At 37.9% G+C, this 14507-nt stretch overlaps 2 long non-coding RNA genes across 13 annotated transcripts in view; one reads left to right on the plus strand and one right to left on the minus strand.

Moving 5' to 3' along the window:
* Positions 1-14507, minus strand: part of LOC128783539 (uncharacterized) — an 85529-nt gene that overhangs the window by 36787 nt on the left and 34235 nt on the right. For 8 of the 10 annotated variants that reach the window (XR_008429202.1, XR_008429201.1, XR_008429193.1 and 5 more), the window contains one exon: positions 4625-4710. This is a non-coding gene — a long non-coding RNA (uncharacterized LOC128783539). Of the gene's footprint in view, positions 1-706; positions 987-4624; positions 4711-6598; positions 6705-14507 lie in introns of those variants that run through there. The other 2 variants (XR_008429194.1, XR_008429195.1) reach the window with 2 other exon arrangements.
* Positions 1-14507, plus strand: part of LOC128783540 (uncharacterized) — a 78734-nt gene that overhangs the window by 1483 nt on the left and 62744 nt on the right. The gene's annotated exons all lie outside the window — the stretch shown is intronic.

Genomic DNA, 14507 nt, shown 5'->3' on the forward strand with positions numbered 1-14507 from the left:
CGGCGGCGGAGGCTGCAGGGCCCCGCCGAGCCCGGCCCTGAACGCATCCAAAGTTAAATCCAACTCGCACGCTCCAAAATACCAGCGTGGCTTACGCGATGCCGATCGGTTTGAGTTTGTGACGTTCTGTGACGTTTTAAGCGCACGCTGTAGAAGGGATAGCTCGTGAGAGGTGTATTTGCAAGCGTGGCGTGTCCGTGAGGTTGCACCGCTCGCTCCAGGAGGGAGCGGGGACGCGGGGGCCGGTCTCTTACCGGGGAGCACGGTCCTGATGGGACTTTGGGACAGGGATGCCGTCAGAGTAGAAGTTGTCATATCGATGGCCCTGTTATATCTGGACACTCCATTGTCCAGAGTGGACAATAAAAATATTACTTTTTTTTTTTTTTAAAGGGATATAGACTTAAGTTCCGAGGACAAAAATCTAAATTTCATACATCATATGCTTTCCCCAGTGTTACAAGTGTAATGTTATAGGGTTAGAAACTTGTTGCAATATGCTATTGAGCTGGGAAAAAGTGTCTGTGGGGTTTACTCAGCCTGTGAAAATATTGAAGCAGTACTTACCCACTGCAAAGTCAATAAAACTGTATCACACTAACTAAAACCAACAAAAAGTGCTTTACAAATTAATATTTGTCAAAAATTGTCTGCCAGAATGCAGCAGTGTAAAAATTATTGCCAAAACGCCAAAACACCAGCATCATCTGCTTGCTGCAAAATTCAAGTAACCACGAAGCTCGTTTAATAGTACACACAGTTTTTAATGTGTTAATGGTTTGGGATTCTTCAAAGCATATTACTTTTTGAAGTCTGGGTGTTTCTATTTGTGCAGAAAATAGACTGAGAAGCTTTGAGCTCCTACTGTTACAAAAGTTAAAAAGAAACAAAGTTGAGCTGCTAAGTCGGCAGTCTGGAATGAGTCAATAGTATCTCCTTTGTCCTGCTAGCTTTCTCTGCTGTGGTGTATCTTTGCTCTATTTCCTCTGCAAAAGCAAATGAGCATTTCTACCCTCAGCATATTTAATAGACTTAGTAGAACTCCTGGCTTCTAAATATTCTAAACTACCAGTAGTATTCCAATGTGTCTGCCTTTCCCAGCAGAATACAAAAGTCATGCTACCATCAATGACAGTATGCTCACTTCTTTAACCACAGAGATACTTCCACATTTTCCATTATCTATATTAATAGAGCAAATTATTCTTGCTTTGTTGTAGTAAGCCTTCATAAGGGAACAAACATGCCTTGTTAGAGTATTCCATTATCCCTTGGGTTTTTGGTTGGTTTTGGTTTGTTTTTTGTTTTTAAGAAAAAAAAAAAAAGATTGGGCTGGAGACATGAAGGACATGTAAATAACTCCTATCTTCATTTACTTGGGGATTCCCTGGGAGTCTCAGAGGGCAAGGAGGTAACATAGCTGGCTTTTACAACAGGATGACAGGTCCTGACACAGGGTCACAGAGAATCTATGCTTGGCTAGCCCTGTGCTCCAGTTTTGTTTAGCTGGTAGCTAGTCCCTTGAGGCATCAATGTCAACTTAAGCATGCTAACTTCTACAAGCAATGGGCTGGCCAGTGACCGAGAGCTGTGACTGGCTCCTCCAGGGCTCCCTACTTCTGCTGCACTTGGAGCTCGAGTGCTGCTGCCAGGCTGCTTCTGTGGCTCTGCAGCTTGTCACAGAGAGAATTAAAGGCAACAGTACAAAGCAAGCGGCAACACTGCCTGTTCTCTGAAAACAAAAGGTGGCTAGATGTATTAGGTGGATAGGAAAAGCAGCTTGGGAAGGGACATGGCTTAATGACTGAGGCACAGAAACTGGAGCCAACTCCCATCACCATGAGCTAAGTTTCTGTGTACCTCAAACCCACTTTCCCCTAAATTCTGGCCTTGAATTGCTTTCAGTTGTTCCACAGATCTGTCATCCTCTCAGAGATAATAAACAAATGGCAATTCAATATCCTACGCATAAAGGTATTAAATATCAACCTACTTTCTCTTTTAAGATACATATATCTTAAATGTATTGATTAGGTAAGAAGGTATATGTGTGTGTGTGTGTGTGTGTATGCACACACACATACACACCCCCTCACACTGTCAGTCCTTTCTGGTTTAACTTTCAAAACCCACTGGAGATAAGAGTTGGGTTACTAAAGTTCAAAGAAGAGTGAATTTGTATTAAGTCACTGGGGTTGAAACCTGTATTTTAATATGTACAATATATAGTTTTTATTCAGTTTTATGTTACAGCATGAAGGCTTTTTAAGTCTGCAAGATCAAGATAATTTTTTGTGTTCATAAAAATAAGGCTTGTTTGTTATTAATTTATCTAACTCTGTTTTTCTTTTGATACTTCAAGTATATAAATGCGCAATTTAGCACATGATTAGCTGGATGACCCTTCCTTTCCTTTTTTCACACTTGAAAAAGATTTTCAGTCAACTACTGCTGTATTACTGTATATGTGACCAGTCTGTCTCTACCATTTGATGTCTGATACTTTTAGGGTTTTTTGTAGTTTTTTGTTTGGTTTTTTTTTTTTTTTTTAATGCAGGCCTATAATTCCTAACAATAACAAGCAGTTTTCTCTGATCATCATAAAGGCCCGTGCTATGGATTTCTACAGCTTTCACTTAAAACTCTGGACACATTTCCATCTTCTCATTTGTAAATGGTTTTACTAACTTACATTTGCAAATTAGACTGATTCAGACAGCACAGTCTTCCTGGTTCTGCAAGCAGGCAGTTCCAGTGTTTCAGCTTTTGCACAGTAGCACTTTAACAAGCAGCAGCCATGCATAGCTAACAAGACTGCAAGTCCAGTTACTGCTTTTTAGAAGCCTCTACCCAGCTCTTATGTTATCCAAAATGTCCATTTTATGTTGTTGCAGTAATATGATAGCACTAGTAACAACAGGAATGTGCAGTGGTTATTTACAATGGATAAGATACAGGCGGAGAAAAAGAAGTTTTAAAAAATGGAGCCTGTGGTGCAGGAAGAAAGAAGAACAGCTCCAGTTATCCTTTTATAGTAACTGGTGTTTTATGGAAAGTGGTTAAGAAAGGAAGACTCTTGCTTCCTTCCAGCAGTTAGCCAGTGATGGCATGATGCTTCTAATTGAAGGCTGATAGCATTCTTGGATAAACCCTTATGCAGGTTTCATATCTAGTATCTAGTATTGCTCAGCTTCTTCAATTGAACCTACTTTTAGATTCTGGGTCTTACTCTCTAACTATATTGATGGATGTCTAATAGAACAGTTTTCAAGTTTGGCATTAATGCTTCATAAAAAGTAACATATTCTTGTGAATATTTTGAAGTACTGTTGTAGGGTTTTTTTACACATACAGTTAGCATTGTAAATACAACACATTAATAGATGATATTAGCTAGACAGGGCATCACTTTAAAATATGTACATAATGTGTACACAAGATACACCTAGCACAGGCTAAAAAAGTATTCTTAGCATGGATTACAGGTTCAAATGAATACTTTGATGAATGGAAACAAGGAATTCAGTAGTAGTTCACCAGATGAGAAATATGCCTTTAGACTCCAAAAAGAATAAATATGCTGAAAACCAGTCAACACTAGCTAGAAGAACAGATTATTGAGACGGCTGTAATTTTTAAGAACTTTTAGTGTCCTTCTTTCTGTCTGAATGTGTTATTTGTGTGAACATCCTTTTTCATAAAGCAATGAATATCACAAAGATTCCACTGTACAACACTGTACTGATTGGTTGTCACAACTACTGACTAAATATTAATTTTTTAAGTTAAATCTATAAACTCCTATATCTGGATAACTTTTTAAATCCTACACATAAGTGAAACTCTCAACAAAACAATTTCCTGACTTACACATTGTCCATCCTCGTTTTGAAAGATTTGGTTAGTGATTTACATTAGTTCATCAATTTTATTAGTTAGATAGAGAAAAAATAGATAGTCTCTTCTGTTTTGAAGTGTGTTTCATCTCAGTTTTATGACTCTAAGGAGAGCGATAAACACTGCAGGCTAACTAGGAGTTCGACATTAGTGCAATCACTTTGGTTTCATAACTCCTACAGATTTTTATCCCTTACAAGCAATGGTTTACATACCATTGAGGGAAAATGAAAATGAGGGGGAATCTCATTATGACACTGTAAAGTGTTCTTAGTTTCTCCTAACACAGACTAGATTAAACCTGGCCTATGTCACAAGAAATGTGAAGGCTGAGAGCAAAGGGTCCTTTCTCATAATACTCATGCACAATTAATGCTCTCTTTACTCAGTAACGAAACCCAGACCCAAAATGAGGAGGAGGATATGGGCTACTATTCTTTCACCTTCACTCCCCACCCCCATCCCCTGAGCTGTGAAGAAAGGATCAGGTTGCACTATTTTAAAAGCTGGTGCAGTACGCACACTTCCTCACTATATTGGCAAGCACTGGGAGAAAATATCTGTCAGAGCTCTCTGTAGGAGTTCCTACTGCTCCATAACATCCTTTACTCAGGACTGTGACTTCTCAACAGAGCTGAGTCTTCAATAAAGTGATGAAAACTTCTCCCATAAACATACAATATTTTTAGGGACATATACAAATATCAGTATTATTGAAATAACATACCTTTGACACATGGCTTTGAAAGCTTCATGCTTCAAATCATAAAAATCAAACTATCACAGTAGTTCAGCACTACAGGCAAAGTAGACCTGTAAATAAATTAAAAGAGAAGTTAAGCAACTTACCATAATTTCCTGAATATGCTTAAATAAACAGGATTGATTAACACATTAAAGAAAATGCTCTTTCATCCTATACTGTCTGAGCACAGGTTTCTGGTTACTGCTCCTACAGACTCTTCAAGTTAAATCACACTGCTGATGTTAAATCTGTGTCAAGGTAGAAGATGGATGGTGCTTTGGCCAAAGTTTGGAATGGGAGTCTAAACAAGGGCCATAATCCTGTCCTTGATTCAGAATTTCACCAATGACTTTTCCAAGACAGGGACAGTTAAAACTGTCCTACATCTCACTGAATCTAAGAGATAAAATAATACTTGCAGGATGTGCCAATGCCACACATACTAGGGTTATAAAAGTCAGAAATAATCCAAGATCTGAAATAAATGTTTAGCAACATTTTGTTTACCTGTACATTTGTCTTTTTCAAAATATAAAACTCACAGTTCCCAAGGCAAGGTGCCTAGTTAGCAATGCCTAACAGATGTCAAGAGGCTAATCCAACTATGAAGGTCTCTCTTAAGAGGAGTTCCCATGCCATATCGTATCTCCACATAAAAAAAGAAACCCAAAATTTTTTGAGTGATTGAAATTCTCACCACTGACTGATTCAATTCAGTGATTGAATTCTCTCACCATGTGAAGAGAGTCTTCCACTCTCTTCACATTAGAAATGAAGACCTGACTGGAAAGGGCACTAAAAGCCCCATATCTCACCCAGGGATCCTCCTGCAGGAACTGTGGAAGGAAGCCATAAGCCACCTCCTGTTGGAATAGGGCAAGTTTCGCACTGGGAGAAAGAGTCTGCACAAAGCACTGCATAAATGCTGGCTGAGCCAGTGGCACTCAGAGGCTAGAAGAGCTGCATCAATCTGTCAAATGGCCTAACAGTGAGAAGGAATAAATCCTGTTTAGTCTTGCCTCAGCCACTATTACCTGAGCTCTGAGAGTTTTAAAGGAACAAAATCTCAGGCTTAAAAGAAGCTTGAGGTCTGTAGACAAAAAGCTATATACTACACCTAGGGACTACAACTGTAGTTGCAAATAATACACAATTTCAACATACAGATTGGGAGATATTTCATTTGAAAGCAAGAAGGAAAATAATGACAGGTTGTGTCATATGACAAAAAATTTACAAGTAATAGCAAACCTGTCCTTTTCTTTTTGCATAAGAGTCATCATTCTAGAGGGAGAGCCTGCCGAAAATATGAAAGAGGCACATTAAAATGGAAGGAAAGATAAGTTTAATGGAAGATGCTGATCTGGATGACTGAAGTCTTCATCAAATTAGAAAGCAGTCTCCTATTTACTTTGTGATGCTGTGTAAATGAGTGAATCAAAGCCCATACATTCTCTTGCAAATCATGTCACGAGGATTCTATGTCTCTATGCCCCTGAGGTCATGAGTGACCATGTACTGACCCCTGACAGGCTCCTGCTGCCTTTCCTTTAATACACCTCCCTAACCACTTGAGCCCCTATGAGTGCTATACAGTGCATGCTTCCTACCTTCCTTTCTTTTATTTTAGCAATCTATACCCCACAAAAATTTCCTATAATCTTGTTTCTCTACAACCTTTCTTGTACTTGTGAAGTTTTTCAGTGCTTAAGTAGACATGTTAAGGAGTAAGGAAAACCACAAAAATATAAGAATATTTCAGGGAGAGACTCAGCAAGTTTTCAGAAAAAGGAATACTGTATTTCAAATGAAATAAGATGGTTTTCAACTGGAAGAGGCTCACGTTTATATTATCAGTGAAACTTCTGCTGAAAGGGGAGGAAACAGTAACTGTAGACAGTAGTTCAAAAGGAAATGCCGTTACAGCACAGACCAAAAAAAAAAACTTCTTCTTACCAAGTATAAAATGTGTAATTAATGCTGAAGTTCTGCATATGCCTTAAATACTGAGCTGTGAGTGTAGATTGCACTTCAATGTGTCCAACAGCCTTAATGCTGAAACCTATACAGGGAAATCATTATGACAATAGTATTCACCAAACACAAAACTGAGATATTCTTTCATTGAAACTCCTCCAGCTCTAACAAAGACAGCATTCAAAAAAAAAAAAAAAGAAAAAAAGAAAAAAAGAAAAAAGAAAAAAAAAAGAAAACAAACCACAAAACAAAGCGAAAAAAACAAAAGAAAACAAAAAAACAACCCAGCATTCGAAAGACCACTGTAGATGCTGGACATATTGGACATAGACTGATTCTTGAGTCAAAAACATACAACTTCAACTCCAAAAGGAGTAACTCAAACAAAGAAGAGACCTTCAAGTTTAAGACTTTCAAGTTTCAGACCTCTAGTTTGAACATATCTATGTTTTCACACATCAGTAGGTTCAGTGGAGTTAGAAATATCCAGTATGTGTAAGGAAAACAATCTCTATCAGTGGATACAGCATGAACATGATAACGTATGTTTCCCAAGCCTAGACCAATTGTCAAGCAATTACTGTTTGTCAAGACAACACACTTGATAGTCAGGGTCATCTAACCCCAGGTCATCTCCTTCTACCTTACACTGAGGCAGGTGTCAGTAACTCAGCTGCCCAGCTTTCTTTAATTTGCTCTGAACCCAAGCTGCAGATGCAGGTTTCCCTCGTTGCACGCAGCCAGAGAGCCGAGGGAGGCGCGGTGACAAGGGCTCAGCTCCCGCACCGCGATGGCTCAAACAGGCAACAGATGCTGGGGTTTTGTTCCGAGGGAAGGAGGGCCCGCGCGGGTCAGAGGCGACTCCTGACAACTGATTATTAACCAGGGCTTTCTAAAGCACTTGCAAGGCCCATATTGTGTTTGTTTAGGACCCAGAACTACAAGTGCATGTTATAAGCAGACTGGGTGAATTGGTTTGTCTCTGAGTTCAATTACCAATTCTAGCTACCTTTTAAAACAGAAAAGAGAATGGCCTTGTCTTACAGAGTCTATTTTAGTCCAGTTTTATATTTCCTTTTTTCCCCCTTTCATTTTAAAGACCCTTATTCAATTAAATATATCCTCTTTATAAAATATTATTATTATTGCTATCTAGATTGTGATTTCATGCCTGCACAATTTTTATTTAATAATTTATATAAGGAACTTCTTATTCTTAATTTTTACATCTTATGATAGAAAATTTAATGGCTTCTCTTTACCATGATTTTGTCTTCCAATTATAATTTATAAAAGTGCATATGTAGATGGAAAATGGAATTCAATTTAAATGTAGCAAAAAAGCCCTTAATTTTTTGTCAGTTAAATTAAATAGCTAAAACTGTACACAACGTGTAAGAATAAAAAACTTATCAGAACATACTGTATTGAAAACTGATTTATTCAACAAGGATGAATCACTGCTAGTTGGTGAACTTAGGTGATTGTTTCTGGCTACCATGACCTTCAAGACTGTACAACTAGTACATCTCATCCTCTTACAGATTTCATTCATGGACCTAGTGAGAAAAAATTAATTACCTGCTTTTTCATCTCCCAGTAGATTTTTCAATTTTGAACATACTAGTCATTAATATAAAGTAGATGAGTACACTAAAAGAAAAAAAGAAGATGGTTCCACATTCTGCAGATTATAATTCCAAATGCTCTGCCAGTGACTTCCACACCTTCAGTGGTTTGACTTTATCTAAAACTTTGGCATAAAAAAATGTGTGGTATGGTATTTTTATTGTGTTATTTTAAAATACTACAGTAAATTTAACTTTAATACTGGCTGTCCTAATTTCATAATTAATTTTAAGTGGTCCTGTTAAAAAAATAAACTTTTAATTTAAATAAAGCATACATAGAGAACTCATTAAACACATATTAATCATTCCAAGAGACCACACAAGTAACAGAAAACATGATTTCCCTCCTTTCTCTTATAGCCATTTAGACTATAATATGTTCAAAGCAGCATGGTCCCTACTGTGCCTGCTGGTGCACATGCAAAGTTAAAGAGACAGAGGCCTGGCACAGAGGTTTGCCTTCATCTCCTCAACACCTGAGGCATTAGAAGTAAGAAGCCAAACAGGATAGGCTTCTTCTTTAATGCAGTGGCTGTTCAGGTGCAGATTTATCACCAGCAGGAGGGAAAGGGTGAAAGGATACTATGAAGAGCGCTAGATCCTTCCCTGTCCCTCCACCCATTCTTGTCCTCCTCAAGCTACAGCTGCACCTCTGCCTATCTACTGAAAACTGAACAGACTTCAGGCTAACCAGGGAACTGAACATAAGAATTCACCATCTTAATCTCTGCCAAAAATAGAGACTTATCACTAAACTTCCTTGTCCTTGCAAAGTGACTTAGAAGGATAAACCTACTATCAGGACAAGTTTCCCAAATTTAAAGGGAAGTTATTTCTGAGAATTTCCAATAGTTGTGATCCTGGCTTGCTGCATTTTGTAATATGACTTTCAGATTTGGCATCACAGATCCACAGATTCCCCCCTATTCACTTAAGATGGATCAGAATGAAATTCCTCCTCCTCCCAAATTACTGTGATGGAAACAACACTATCCCATGGATTTTCTGTTCTTTTTCTTGCTCTTTTCATTGCTGGGCTCAAAGATTTCCTCTCTGTAATAAAGAAAAAAGCCAGTATAAGGAACAAGAAAAGTCACTACTCAGGATTACAATGGTAGCAACAAGTCTCTAGAGAGAGAAAGATGAGTAAAGTTTCATTTAAGGAAGGGCAAGATTAGGTGAGAAAAAAAGGAGTGATAGAGGCATTTCATTTATATGTGTTAAAAAATCTTTGAAATACTACAGATTGGGAAGTTAGCGAAGTTGAGAGTACAGTAAAAGGAATAAGAATGACTAAGGTTGATTCTAGTTGATTGAATTCAAAGAGGGGAAAGTCCTGAAAGTATTTTGTTTCATTTTTGCAAAGACTAGGAGTAGGTCATGATTCATAAACAAACTTTGTTTTAAGAATACTAGAGAGGTTAGACTGGTTCAGGCCCGGGCACACACTTGGCTCATTTACCCATCTCCAACAGCTGACAAAAGCCAATTCTTATCCAAATATTCCCTCAGTGAACAGCAGGACAAGGACAAGCACTTGATAACGCTCATACATTCCAGCATCCAACTTTGCTTTAGCTTGGAGGATTTCCTGAACCTGATGTGGTTTGTCCAATCAGTAGCTTTCACTAGATCTCTCTTCCAGGGCCTTGTGCAGTCTTTCCTTAGATTGTTGCACACTTCATTAATCTATACTGTCTTTAGTAATAGAATGCTGTGAGTATAATACCCATGAACATATAAAGTAATATAATTTATTGTATTATTTACTTTGAACAGGCCTACTGCTGTCCTCTGATGCACCCTTATTTTTTTATTGATAGAGAAGGTGAAAAGTTGATCCTTGTCCATCCTTTTTGTTTATAACTTTAGAACATTTCTTACTGTTGTGAAAATGCAAATTTTGCTGTTTGTTAGAGGGGTGCTGTAGTTACAGTGTCTGAAGAAGACTGTATTGCCCCAGGGCTGGATATCTATTTCTTGTTAGCTCTGCCAATCAACCACCAGTCTGCCTGCTATCTGTGGCAGACGCTGAAGCTGCTATTGCAAAGAAGTTCTTCCAAGATCCTGGGGAACTGGAAGCCTAGATGAGCACATTCTGAGAGAGCCATTCTTTTCCACTGTTAGGGAAGATGCATTAGAGGAAAAGATGCAGTCATGCATATTGTGCTCTTAAAACCCTGCTGGTCTTTCTGCAAGCAGAACCTAAAAGAATCGTGGGTAGTGGAAATAAAGAGAAGAAAATTTGCCACTGCACAGAAATCAGCCCCATTCCAAGAAAATTACTTTCTAATAACTAAAGCTCAAGGAATCAATGTAAACTTTATCTAAATCTGGAAGCAGAAAACTGAAGCTAAAATAGTTCAAGCCTCCTCTAAAGGAGAAGGACATTGTTTCTAGAGTAGACCTTAAGTGGGCACAGTTAACATCACAATGAAAACCACAGAAGCTTGTGAGAGTTTCCTATTATTTCAGTAGGAGATTTGTAATTCATGCAGTATTCTCCCATTTTCCCTGCCCTGTGTTTTACAAGACACAAAAATATTTTTCCGGCAGACAGGAAAGCACAGTTTCTCTTAGTCAAAAATTACAGACAGGTAAAACAGGTCTCCATTGTTAGGCAAAAATATAAACAAAACCCTTTCCTAAATCTTACTACAAGTTAAGGTATATTGGATCACTGCACAGAAGAAGATAAGCAGCTATTGCAGAAAAATGCACTTTTAGAGAAATTATATAAACTCTACTTAGTGTCAGAATTATTTAACAGTCCTGTACTATTGAAGTGGAAGAGACTAAGGGGACTGACCTTGCCAGGATACTCAAACAGAAAGTCTTTTCATTCATGTTTTAGACTAACTCTAGTTAAAGTGAATCTATTTGACACAAAATGATCTGCACTGTTGCAAAATAGTTTCTGTCAGCAGAGTTAGGCAACGCCCTAAGTCAGCTATAATCATTCCGGGTTTGGCTGCAGGATCTGATTATTGATTCAGAAGGGGATATCTGGCTAAGCAGGTAAAGAGAATGTACTGAAAGTTTCACAAGACATAAGATTTTTAAAAAGGCACCCACACCCCTGTTATAAACAGGTAAACAAAACATTTTGTCAGGAGCTCTCAGCATCCCTCTAGTTAGAACAGGACACCTATTTGTATCTGTTATGAACAAGCACACATTTAGAAATCCCCATGTGAAAAATGTGACTCTGGAAGATAGGGCAGTGCCATTGACTCTCTGCTATGATGGCTAGATATGCTGAAGGTTAGAAAGGCTCAAGGCTCTAACATTATCAGCTCTAATCCCAAATGTTTCCTCATTCTGTCTGGCTTAACTTAGAGCTGTATGTCACATAAAAGCTCCTGAGGATGGTCTTGCCCCTCACTGGCTTGTTGATAAAAACATATGATTAATTATCATGTTGACTATTGGCACTTGTTTGGGAAGTCCCTGAAAAACAAACCCGAATTTATTTATTGTTCACGGCAGAGAGTACCGAGTGAAATATTTATGTGGAGAGCAGGCATCTCCTGAACATCACAAAGATTTTGAATGTGAGCAAATCCCTGTCTCTGAATAGATCTGTCTATCCCCCAGACCCTTGGTACGTCAAGGTAAGAAGGTGACACTGTAATACGTATAATTCATTCAAAGTTTAATGAGGAGAGGGCTCCTTTGTGTACCCCAGACACCTGATGCAGCAAGTACCAGGTCATTGCAAGGCTGTGCTTTCAGAATGTAGCTCAAGTACAAAATGTTTTGGGAGAGACTGTAAGTGCTGAGAGGTTTTTACTGATCTTGAAAGATGACCTAGAGGCTGATTTAATCAATCTGTTGCTGTCTACAACCTCTCCTCTGGGAAGTAAAAAGCTCCTCGTAATTTGATGTCTAACAGTAAAACCATAACAAAATGTTTTAAATTGATGTTGTTTCTGTAAGTCTGAGAATTGTTATGATGATATAGTTTTAGACCTGTGTGAACTGAATCAACGATCTGTTGTGGTACTACACCTCAATGCTTTATCTTCTGAAGCAGGCTGTGGTGATGGCTACTTTTTCTGGGAGGAGGCAGGGTGAACACCAAGTCAACAGAAAATTCCTGTTCGGTTCACAACAAAGACTCAAGAATAGCACTCTGGAATATAATCCAGAGTTCCTATGAGGAATCTAATGTCTTTTCTCTGCTGCATGGATCCCTATATAAAAATAGACATCTTGCAGGCTGGCAGTTCAAAATCCCTGAGGATTAGTGATTGGTTAGGAGATTATGGATACTACTCCAATCTGAATTTGAAATAGCAAGTGAAATTGCTGAGGCACTGATAATTGACACTGAACTGCTAGGCCCTCACCCTTCCTGTAGAGACAGAAGGTTCTGTCACTGATTTGGAATGGTACATTTGCTTCTGCAATCAGTTGTAGAAGACACCCTGTTTCTGGTGTTTATTGTTTCTAATAAGCTGGACAGCTTGTTAGAGAATGAGAGAGGAAAGCCACGAGGCCAGCAAGTCACTCAGCACTATGTATGACACCATGCTGAAATAAAAAGACAATCACTACTATTGGGGCTATAAATACATAAGGCACTTAACACAAAGCCAGCCACTATCAAGGTCCATGCAGAGAGTATGCAAGTAATAAAATTAGTCTTTTCAGGACCTGAACTTTAAAATACATGAACCAAAGACATGTCATATTGCTGAGGAGTATTTTATCACTTCTACATGCATGGGCAGCAATTTGTAATGAGATTCATGTTCTTCTTGCCTCCATCAGACTTCCCTGCCAATACAAGTGGATCCTACTAATGGATATGTCCCAGAAGATCAGAATCCCACCTTTTAGGACTCTGGACAAGAGATAATGTCTTAAATCATAACTGTAGCTTTACTTGTAGAATTTAGAAATTAACTGATCTCTGTTTAAGGGAAGTCTTCTCCCCTCCCTGTCTCCCTTCCCTGCTCTCTGTTTCATCTCAGAAAGAGGAAATGTTACTATGGGATATGTTGCTCCCTGAAGAATCACACTAGGGAAAATGTTAAACACCAGTAACATATGACTCCATTATCCATATACAAAGAGGTATATCTAGTATGTTAACTGAAGTTGTATTTTGCTAAAGGTTGTTAGGGAACTTAATTTATTGTATGAAATCATACTATTACAACTAAATACGTGCATTGCATGATTTCCATCTCTATGTTATGATGGAAATAATTAAATCATCCATGTTTGTATTCACATGGCTATTTAATGCCCTGAAGTCAGTGGACATGAGGGTGCTTCAGGTGTCTGCTGATACTATTTAATGGACCTTTTCATTCAAATAACTTGTCCTTGCACTCATGGGGCACATGCACACCAGCAATGAAACACTTCTACACAACCACTCAAAGAGGCATCAAAGAACATCCCAGAAAAGTTATTAATGTTCTTCATTAAAACTGGGCAATTAAAATAACTGTCTGTGTTTTGGTCAACTTAGACAGAAAACTGGGTTATATAAATTAACACACACACAAACTGAATTAATAAAGTAATTATCTCTTTATGCTGTTGTTGTAGCTCACATACTAGTCTGGAGAGCCCAAAACTGCATAGAAATGCAATTTTTAGTTCTTCAAATAAAATATTTTTCTTAATTCTGACTTTTTTTATTTATTTCTCAAAACTGGCCAAAAAACCTTAACACTCCTAAATATTAACCGTTTCCAACCTATATCTTTCCGATGTGCAGCTTGTACTACTTCATTCAGATCAACTGCAGTTATGTTAAATAAGGGGATTACATTACATAATTAAATCTGTTAAAATAGCATAACTCAGAATAACTGCACACCAAGTTCTACCAATTCTACTCTAATCATATACTCTTCTGCCAACTTAAATAAATATTATATCATACCAGTTTCCTTGCATGTGAGGCTGTTTACCTCACTTAATCATATATTGCATATATTTTTTTCTTCCTAATCACCCTTTAATTTTTCTGGTTTTGGATGTCCATACTTAATCTGTAAGTAATATTTTCAAAATTATTAAATAATGATTTCATTAACACCTTTCAAAATGGGGGGTAGATCCATCTATATATTATTAACTGTATGTTTCTGAGTACCACACTACTCAAAATAGATACAGTCATTTTGCTGGGAACTGATTTCTGTAGTAGTTGCGCTGGACCTCATGCAGGAAAACTATATTTCTCATCCTAATAAATCCCCTCTGGTTACTTCAATAGTTTCTTTAGTCAGCAT

Source organism: Vidua chalybeata, chromosome 2 (genome assembly GCF_026979565.1).
Source record: "Vidua chalybeata isolate OUT-0048 chromosome 2, bVidCha1 merged haplotype, whole genome shotgun sequence".
NCBI classification, from domain to species: domain Eukaryota; kingdom Metazoa; phylum Chordata; class Aves; order Passeriformes; family Viduidae; genus Vidua; species Vidua chalybeata.